At 48.2% G+C, this 8,958-nt stretch overlaps 1 protein-coding gene across 2 annotated transcripts in view; it reads right to left on the bottom strand.

Annotated features, from left to right (window-relative positions):
• Window positions 1-8,958, bottom strand: part of GFPT2 (glutamine--fructose-6-phosphate transaminase 2) — a 46,504-nt gene that overhangs the window by 36,172 nt on the left and 1,374 nt on the right. The window lies entirely within an intron of this gene.

An 8,958-nucleotide genomic window follows, 5' to 3' on the forward strand; every position in this document is an offset into this window, starting at 1 on the left:
CCCAAAGCAATCTACAGGTTCAATGCAATCCCTATCAAACTACCACTGTCTTTTTTCACAGAACAAGAACAAAAAATTCACAATTTGTATGGAAACAAAAAAGACCCTGAATAGCCAAAGCAATCTTGAGAACGAAAAACAGAGCTGGAGGAATCAGGCTCCCTGACTTCAGACTATACTACAAAGCTACAGTAATCAAGACAGTATGGTACTGGCACAAAAACAGAAAGATAGATCAATGGAACAGGATAGAAAGCCCAGAGATAAACCCACGCACATATGGTCACCTTATCTTTGATAAAGGAGGCAGGAATGTACAGGGGAGAAAGGACAGCCTCTTCAATAAGTGGTGCTGGTAAAACTGGACTGGTACATGTAAAAGTATGAGATTAGAACACTCCCTAACACCATACACAAACTTCACTTCTGAACTCACGTCAGGCACTTATGCATCTCTGGCTCTGAGACCCAGAACAGCCGCCTTGGTGGGAGGTGCTGCTGCCAGAGCCCCTGGTGGGCTGGAACTGGCTGGAACGGCTAAAGGGTCCTTTCCATCAGGACCACCAGCTGTGTCCACACCCAGCTGGGAGGCTTGGCAGCCACTCAAGCACCGTTTGGTTGATTACTCTGGTGAGAGGGGCTGCCAAGAAGTGGTTTTCAAGGTCTTTGTGCAAGAAGGCATAAATCTAATTTTTAACATGAAATCTCTTGCATACCAACCTCTTTTCAGTAAATTCTTTTAAGCACTGTCTCTCTCCTCTCTCTTGGCTGGATTCTCCCTGCACGCCACCACATGAAAGTGAATAAAGCAGCACCTATACTGTGCTCTTACTATTTAAAAAAATAATGAAATAGAATAAAGCTGCTTTCCCAGGAATTTTGTTTGCTATTCATATCAGAATTCCCTTCTGGAATCCCATTCATCTGCAATGAAAGCTGCAGTGAGAATCCATTTTTTTACCTATGAAATCAGTAAAGATCCACCAGTTTGACAACAAGTGAGAGTTTAAATTTGTACACTCTCTTTGGAAGGCAATTTGGCAATCTCTCAAATTAAAATGTACACATCTGTTGCACAAAGCTTCTGCACTTCTAGGAATGTATCCAACAGATAACTGTGCAGAGATTCAACTGTGCATGCATTAGGATAGTTGCTGTCTGTGGTAGCTGAAGACTGGGGACAGCCTGATGCCTGGCAGGGCCCAGGTAAGTGATGGCACGGCCACACGTGGCCACTGTAGGGCCACATGCAGGCAGACCTATACAGAGAACAAGGTGAAGCTGTGTGTTCTCTTGGAAAACAGGCTACATCTCCAAGATGTGTCAAGGGAAAAAAGTGGCCTGCAGAACATCTGTAAATTACCCAAGGTGGGGCAGGCAGAAACATAGCATGTTTCTGGAAGACCCAAGGAGCCATGGTTGCCACTGACGAGGGTGCTGGACAGAAGGCAGAAACTCCTCTCCCACTGCATGTGTCCTCTTTGTACAGTCAGGATATTTTGCCACGTGCCTGTATGTAGTATGTTACCATGTGCTGCTATATGAATTAGAGAGTGGTGGGTACAGGATTGTCAGCTAGCCCAATCAACTTCACCGTGGCTCCCCAGCTCTGCTCACCTGGAGGGACAACAGCCACAAGAAGGCAGAAAGTAGTCTGAGCACACGGTCCAATGCGTAAAAAGACACGCTCAGGGTCACCCCGCCTGGGTTCCTCCTCCCTCGCCTGCTCACTAGTCTGTGACAGCAAGAAGCACAGAGGGTGGCAGCTCCGGCCTACCACCTTCGCCAAATATCTATTTCAAACCCCAGCCCACTCCTTGCTTCTGCGTGGCCTGGAGCAAGTCACTGAACTCCCAGTGGAGCGTGGTGATGGCAGTACCTACTTCCTAGGGTTGTTGTGAGTCTTTGTAAAGCAAGAGGAACAGTGCCTGCCACATAGTAAGTGTCTGTATCTGTGAAAATGGAGCAGGCAAAGAGTTTCCTCCTCCTGGGGAGCATGCGGCACAAATGCAGGTATGTATACAGCACAAGGGAAGCCCTTGAGAAATTATCATTAAATAAAACCACAAGGAAAATAGTACCAGTTTACTGGTATTTATTTTTGGCTTTCTACTTGGGGAAATGATGATTAAACCAAACGTGTGTGATCTGGTTACAGACTGATTAAGATGTGAATCATCCCATAAACATTTCTCTGGCCCACAGGGGCTTCATCACTGTGCTAAGTGCTGCCAAGTGCCAAGATAGACCAGTCAGGGGGCCTTGCAAGGAGAATCATGAGAGGACATGATGCACAGGGACCACCCGACCCCTCAGGAGACTTGCAGGCAGAGAGGCTGAGAGCTGAGAGGTGGGAAAGGGGCAGAAGGCTCCTGGACCGGCTCTCTGCAAAAGGTGGCCGACAGCTCACCCACCCGGCCTATTACAGGCCTTCTCCTCTCCCGATTTTTAAAAAGTCACATGGCCCTGTTTATTTCCTATATAGCACTTCCCTTCTTGTCTTTTGTCTGATTCCCCACTGGACTGTAACCTTCATGAGGATGGAGACCACACGTGTCTTGTTTATCTGTCTTATTTCCTTGCTATATTCCCAGAACCCAGCGCAGAGCCTGGTACATTTTAGGTGCTCAGTAACTACTTTTTGAATGAATGAATGCATGAATAAATGAATGGATTTGGTGGGGGGTGTTGATCAGAGAAGGTGACCTTTGAGCTGGGCTGGAGACAGCCACCCTCAACCATGGACAAGCAGAGAGAACCCCCAAGTGTAAGCACAAGGGACAGAAAGGCAAGAGAGGTGGGTAGTGCTGAGTCTGGTGTCCCTGAGCGTTAGCTCCTTTCACCAGGGCAGTGAGGCACTGCTCTAAGGGTAACCCTAAGACACTCAAGCACAAAGGCGTATATGCCCCAGCATTACCCACCCCCAACCATCATGCACTGCGAGGACCCTAGGAATGGAGTGGAGAGCCTTCTAGATAAATGAACCAGGTCCTGGGGAAGGATCCCGGAACTCCACTGGGTGGGATTGCAAAGTAAATCACAACCACCACTATCACCACTCATGAAGCCTTCCCATGTGCCAATACTTTCAGAACCTCATCTTGTCTAATCCTCACAATGCCTATATCCAGGCTGTGGTTCCCATGGACAGACAGGGCATCTCTGGCTCCAAGTCCAAAGAGTTGAGTAATTCACAACCAGGTCTACCTGATTGCAGGGGGCGCATCACTGCTGCCCCCCAAATTAGCATAAGACCTGTCTTAGAATCCTACTCCAAGAGATGAGAAATAGCTTGCAGAGGGGGCCTGGCCCGTGGGGAGATGCCCATCTGGCCCCTGATGGACATACTCAGAGCTCCCCTGGTGAGGTCCAGGCCATGTTGATACGCCCTCCCCTGACCCCTGGGAGGTCACTCCTTCCCCAGGACACTCCTACTTCTAACTCCACCTTTCTCTTCCCATCTAGCCCCCTCCTCACAGGGCAGAGGCAACCACAGCAAGGCTGGCTCCCACTACACACCTCCCTTGCCCAAGAGGGATGGCGAAATACCTCCAAGCTAGTTGGAGAGATGCCCAGCCCTGGGGCAGAGGCTGCCTTGGCCCAACCACTGCAGCTCAGTGTATACCCCTTGCCTACACTGCCATCCTAGCATCCAGAGCTTCGAAACAGCTTTTCAGGTTCCCACTCTTAAAACTGATGGGAAAAGTGAGTGAGAAAAGGTTCCAAAGGTAGAAAAACCCAGATAAATTCAGAGGGACTCCAGAAGAGACTGTAGATGTGATGCAGGATGGACACGAGCCCTTTAAGAGGGGACTGTGGCCCCTTAGCCCAGCCCACCTTGGGGGGGGGGGGTCCGGGAATTCTAATGTTCCCTCCAAATGTGGCTTGAGAGATCATATAGGAACTCAGGACCAAATGCACCACAGAGGTCCATTCATCCAGGTAGGGGTGCTTCGACCTTCAAGTGACAGATAATGACAATGACAAGATGGAGGGGCAATGTCTCTGGATTCCCAGCCAGAACTAGGATCACTGAACTCCTGGAACCTTCTCTATAACCCCTGGGGTGCTCAGGGTATCGGATGGGGGGAGGGGTTGTTTGGGGCCTGGAGGATGAGGGAAGAGGGTCTAAGTGTGCAGTGGGTGGGCTACAGGGTCCACATTATGATTCTGTGGCTATCGTTTTGGAAAACTTCTCCATCTTTCCAAGGATCAGCTTCCCAGTGAAAGACACTGCCCTCACCGTGATTGAGGGTGGACAGTCCCAGGCAGAGATACCACCTGTACCTCATACAGAGTAAAGCTAACTCCACTGCAGCTATGTCACCACCCAGCCAGGATGGGACCCTCTCCAGACCAAGGTCACTCGTTCCACCACCATCCAATGCTTCTCAGAATTGAAGAAGTTGACCTCCTTGGTCCATTAGTCTGCTAGAGATTAGATACTATTCTAAGTCCCAAATTGGAAGACATGGCCAGTTAGATTTATGCCTCATAAAATTCCTGAGCGTGTGTGTGGCATGCCAGGGGAGGCGGGCAGCATACCCTTCCAGGTGAGGCCCCGAGGAAAGGGAGGCCACTGGGCCAGGAGCAAGGGCTGCAAAGGAGGCTATGGCCTCTCTGGATGTCCAGGCCTCCCTTGTGCAGACTGGGGAAGGTCACTTTATTCATGAAGTGGGAAGGACAATTTCTGCTGCTTCCTCACAGAAGTGAGAGTAAAGGTGGAGATTGCACAGCTGAGTCCTCTCACAAAGGCAGAGGAGTCCCCAGGCCTGGCTCAGGGTCAGGAGGGGGTTGGCTCTTCTGGGGACAGCCTTACCCTGTTTCAGGCCTCCTTGGGACTCCAAGGGTTCAAGTTACCACAACACTCCAATCCCTGAGATAACAGGGGACTCTGCTTCCTGCAGTAAATGTGGGCAAGGCATTTTTCTTTTTAATAGAAAACTCCTGGTGTCCCTGTCCCGTTAGGGCTTCACCAAAACAAAGGGGAAGCAACATACAAATACTCTTAATTGTACTTAAAAAAAACTTTCAAGAAAAAAAAAAAAGAAGTTCAAACTGCCAAATTCAGCTATGAAAAAGCCAGACTTTGTTTTTCCAGTGAAATATTTCCTTTGAAAATTAAAAAGAGGCAGATGACTAGATTAAATTACTTGGCTTTGCACCTAATGAATCTTCAGGACGTTCTTCCAAGAGTGTTTGTAACCTCAAGTTACTACTCCTTTATAAGCAGATTTTGCTAAATATAAAAATAACTCCTCAATTTAAAAGCACTCTTTACTAATCTTATATCACAAAATGTCCAGAAGGTTTCTCAGAACTCGGGAAACCCCTGATGAATAAGACTGATGGGGAAATGGCATGATGATGCGGGGGGAGAGGGAGGATGCGGAGGAGGGTGGAGGCCACGCTGAGCCCCTGCCTGGCTGGCCGCCCAGCTGGCCTCTCTGCAGCCCTCCAGAGAGTGCCACAAAAGTCCCATAAGTGGGGGCAGGGGTGTTAAAGAGCTGCTAAGACTGGCTCCGAAGAGCCAACTGTGTGCATCTCTTCCCAACTCCATGCTCAGGGACCTCATGCTGGTGACCTGAAATTAGCCACGGTGAGAGTATTCACACCATAGAAACTGGCACACCAAAGAGCCGGTTGTTAAACATTTATCTGCACACTACTGTGTAGGGGGCTCTGTTTCTCAAGGCTCCTATGGCTTGGAGAGGCAACAAGCTAGGCATCCTGACCCCAGAGTCTGTGCCCCATCAACTCCAGTCCAGTCTCTTCTGAGGCATCCATCCATGAACTGAACTGTTATAAGGAGGAAGGGAGTGTCAAATATGACAGGGTTCTGAGAGCCGAAAGAAGTTTGGGACAAAAGGATGAGCTCTCCCGAGCCAAGTAACCTCCCTGGATTGCTGTTTCCTCACCTAAGACGAGAGGCAAGTGAGCCCCCGTAAGCATTTGACAAGTTCTCCTGAAAGACTGCTGTGCAGTAAACACACTGTGTGTGGGTGTGGGTGTGTGTCCTGGCCCCTCTTGATTCTGGGGAATAAAACCATGCCTGTTTCTTGCAGAGAAGAGATGAGTGGGAAGGGTATCATGCACACACGTGGAGAGCAAGATGCAAGATATTTATGTGACATGGGAACTGACTTTTAGAGAAAGTATGAACACTATTTGGTCCATCTGGGTGTGTGGCATGATGCCAGTGAAGGAAGGGGTATTTAACTGATGCCTACATTCACCTTCTGACTGGGACTAGAGGAGTTGGGTGTGTGTGATGCAGGCGATGCTGGTAGCCCTCTGGCCAACATTCTTGTAGCCATCTGGGATTGGCAACACTGGACTATTCTTGCAGAAGGCATCTGAAAGCAAGAACCCAACTGTAGCAGGATGAATAATCGTCCTCAAAAATATTAGGTCTTAACTCCTAGAATCTATCTGTAAATGGAAAAGTGTCTTTATAGATGTGATTAAGTTAAGGATCTTGAGATGGGAGATTATTCTGAATTATACAGATGGGCCCTAAATGAAATCACAAGTGTCCTTATAAAAGGGAAGCAGAAGGAGATTTAATATGGAAGAGGAGAAAGTGATGTGACCATGGAAGAGGAGACTGGAATGAGTAGCCACAAGCCAAAGAATGCCAGCAACCACCAGAAGCTGGAAGAGGCAAGGAACAGATTCTCCCCTAGAGCTTCTGGAGGAAGTGGGGCCCTGTTGGCACCTCCATTTTGGCCCAGTAAAACTGATTGTTGGACAACTAGTCTTCAGAGCTGTGAGAAAATAGATTTATGTTGTTTTAAATCAGCAAGTTTGTGGCAATTTGTTACAGCAGCCAGAGGAGCTAATATAAAAGATGATGAATTCAAGGCAAGGGCTTTACCTTCTAGCAAAAACTAAGAATTTTTTCTTCTTCAAGTCTTTTTTTCCCACCTCATAGATGACTAAGTGTAGTAATGAAGGACAGGGAAGATTTAAGAATTCATAGTATGGGACATGCAATCCTTTTTGTCACATCCCCAAGCACGCATGCCGCCATGCCCTTGCATATGCTGTGCCCTCAGCCTGGCACACCTATCACTCTCTTCTCTCTGTTGAGCTCATACTTGAAATCAGGCCTGTGACACTGTCCCAGGTCCCTCTCTCTCTTCTGGGGAAAGTCAGTGTCTGTGCCTCCACTGTGCTGGGGTCCCAACCTCAGACTGCAGGGGGGCCATCAGGTACCATCAGTGAGCGGGACAGCTGGGTCAGGGTGGGAGAAATGGGGAGATTGCACCTGTTATCCCAGGGATCACTGTAAACTATTCAGAAACGTGGACTCAGAGTTGCTCATCTTCGGATTTTTTCAAGAGAAGTCAAAATCCTACCTATTTAATGGGAAATCTCCCAATTGTGTTATTTGGTAACTACAATAATTAAAAAAAAAAAAAAAGTTTAAATTCTGTGCACCAAACAGAAAGATGTCTGGCTGCCGGTTTGGCATGGGGCTGCCAGGCTGCAGCTCGTGCCCTAGGTCTTCCCTCTATGGCAACATTTACCTCATGAGTTACTCTGTCCCTGGTCAGCCTCTGGACTGCCCCTCCAACTACCTGCCCCTTCTCTGAGGGGAGGACCATGCCCACAGAGCCCCAGGGCCTGGAAAACAGGGCCTCTCCAGGAGCACTTATTCTCTAGAGTAGGGAAAGGAGGGAGGGAGAGGGAATATAGTAACCTTTTCATCAGCAGAAAGTCAGTAAAATGCCAGCAATTCCCAGATGTCAACAAAACCACCCATGAGTACCTAAGTGTTCCTTCAGATAAACTCTCAGTTCATTAAAACTTTGAGGGTGATCTGCTTAGTGTGTGGAGGATCAACTAGAACTGGGTCCAGCTTCCTGTGGGAGAAGCAGCAAAGACAAGGGAGAGAAGGAGGCACTGTGAGCCCGGTCATCAGGAACTGATAAGGAAAGGCCTTTAGCTCAACCCCTGCTGACCACTGCGGAACCAGCCCCAGAGATCTGAGCTCTGAGGTGGCTTCAAGCCCAGCAGGGCTACAGCCAGTCCAGAGAAAAGACCTAAAACAACTGCTCAGACAAAGGTATGCACAGACCTCTCTGGGCCTCAATTTCCCCAAATGTAAAGTGAAGAGGTAAGTGGTTTATTCCAGGAGCACCTTCACAATTTTTGCACTATCCTTGTACCAAAAGCACAATCATTTCTTTAATATTTTTCTATAAAACTGACCAAAGCTTTTAAAACTTAAATAAATTCATTACAAAAGAAAACAAACATAAAGGAAAACTATCACTTGCCATATATACACAGATCATAATCCAAAAAAAAAAAAAAAAAAAACCACAAACAAACCAAACCAATGGGTTCAATTTTAGCCATCTGCTGCTCTGAGCTCTGAGCCCAGGACAGCTTCCTCTGTGCAAGGGGTGCTCCAGCAAGTGTCAGAAAGATGTTAAAGACACATTAGCACCCAGCTGAGACTTTCTCTTGGCTACTTGAAAAGGAAATAACTTTCCCATGCAGGAATTCCACAAGACTCCCAGACTTCACTGAGGGCTGGAGGGTGGGGTGTGCCAGCAGGGAGCCCTGTTGGGAGTACACAGGTAGTTACATACCAAAGCTCATCCTTTCCCTAGGGGCCAAAAACACAGCAGCCCTTTAAGAAAGCAGAACAAACTCAGAATTGAGAGTCTGAGTGCCCCCGGGCTCAGAAGGACAACAGAGAAAGGTGGGTGTACATAGGAAACAGGATGGCTAGGGTGGTGGTAGGGGCAGAAGGGCATCTGAGAGGAGGAAGGAGGGAAGCTGCTCATGCTGGAGGGGCAGACCCAGTGGGAGGGTCTTGGTGCACCAGTCTGGCTCTAAGACCACCAGGTAGCCAAGGGCCTTGAATGCCACACTAAGGAGTTTGGAACCCAAAGCTTCTTGGCAAAATTGCCACCTTTGCCTTATCTCTCTCTCCAGGAATGC

The sequence above is a fragment of the Lipotes vexillifer genome, unplaced genomic scaffold, assembly GCF_000442215.2.
Source record: "Lipotes vexillifer unplaced genomic scaffold, Lipotes_vexillifer_v1.1 scaffold613, whole genome shotgun sequence".
Taxonomy (NCBI): domain Eukaryota; kingdom Metazoa; phylum Chordata; class Mammalia; order Artiodactyla; family Lipotidae; genus Lipotes; species Lipotes vexillifer.